We start from the raw sequence: 1,320 nt of genomic DNA on the forward strand, positions 1-1,320 counted from the left end.
ACTACTTATATATATATATATATATATATATATATATATATTCCTCTTCAATCATTTGTAAAAGGTTTCCATTACTCTCTTCAAATTAAAAACCAAAACCAAATTTCAACACAGAATAGTAACTCTTAATTATCCATTTTAAAATACTGGCTTAGAAAAAATCAATTACAAGCTAAACTTTTACAAAACACCAGTTTAATAAGCCTGTTTAACACCCAAGCACCTAGGAGAATACAACTATGGCTTTAGTTTTAATGCAGCAACAAAGCATCATTTCATGTAGAAGAAAACAGTTAAATTTAAAGCCATAACACACACTAAATTTTGCAGTTTGTGGCTCTACAATTTCAGAAACATATATGAAACAAAGTTGTTATCATTTGGGTTTATAACAAGTTAGGTGAAGAAAGGAATGAATTTTATATTTCTTACTTTTCAATTCCTGACACAGAAATGCATATAATAGTATAAACATGCACACTTCATTGATATCTTGTTTCTAACTTATTATGATATTAAGTGGAAAAAGTTCTTATCTTCGAAAAAAAATTTACTGAAGTTTTGACTGTGCACAGTTTCACCTAATGAGCCACTTTTAAATTCTATGCTTTTATCAGTTTGTCAAAGGAAACTGATAACTTTTCCATAAGTTCAAACAATGACAAACATTACGTTATGAAAGAGAATTTAAACACAATAAAAGTTAATGAAATTTGGTTCCTTGATTAACATTTCCTAAACATGAAACAAAAAAAAACCATTAGATGAATATTTTATTAAGCTGTTGTAAAAATTCAGAATTAACTTCTTAATTAAATGGTTAATTAAATCTTCAGAATTAAATGGTTAATTCTACAGGCTAAGAATTGATAAATTTTACATCACAAAAGTTTACTAGCTAGTGAAAACGTAAAATAATCAGTGTAAAAAAATATGTTATTTGATTCTCAGGTTTACATAAAATCACTTATTTCTAAACAACTGTTCTCACAAACGATTAAATGAAGATAAAGGGTTGGAAGAACTGCTACATAAGATTAAATAAAGATAAAGGGTTGGAAGAACTGCTACATAAGATTAAATGAAGATAAAGGGTTGGAAGAACTGCTACATAAGATTAAATGAAGATAAAGGATTGGAAGAACCTATAAAGTATTAAATGAAGATAAAGGATTGGAAGAACCTATAAAGTATTAAATGAAGATAAAGGGTTGGAAGAACCTATAAAGTATTAAATGAAGATAAAGGATTGGAAGAACCTATAAAGTATTAAATGAAGATAAAGGATTGGAAGAACCTATAAAGTATTAATTGAAGATA

At 26.8% G+C, this 1,320-nt stretch overlaps 1 long non-coding RNA gene across 2 annotated transcripts in view; it reads right to left on the bottom strand.

The window, feature by feature from the left end:
- Nucleotides 1–173: 173 nt before the first annotated feature.
- LOC111083930 overlaps nt 174–1,320 on the bottom strand; it is a 4,488-nt gene continuing 3,341 nt past the window's right edge. Inside the window, exon 3 of one of the 2 annotated variants that reach the window (XR_002609307.1) lies at nt 174–1,221. This is a non-coding gene — a long non-coding RNA (uncharacterized LOC111083930). Of the gene's footprint in view, nt 1,298–1,320 lie in introns of both variants that reach the window. The other variant, XR_002609306.1, reaches the window with a different exon arrangement.

Source organism: Limulus polyphemus, unplaced genomic scaffold (genome assembly GCF_000517525.1).
Source record: "Limulus polyphemus unplaced genomic scaffold, Limulus_polyphemus-2.1.2 Scaffold12211, whole genome shotgun sequence".
Taxonomy (NCBI): Eukaryota; Metazoa; Arthropoda; class Merostomata; order Xiphosura; family Limulidae; genus Limulus; species Limulus polyphemus.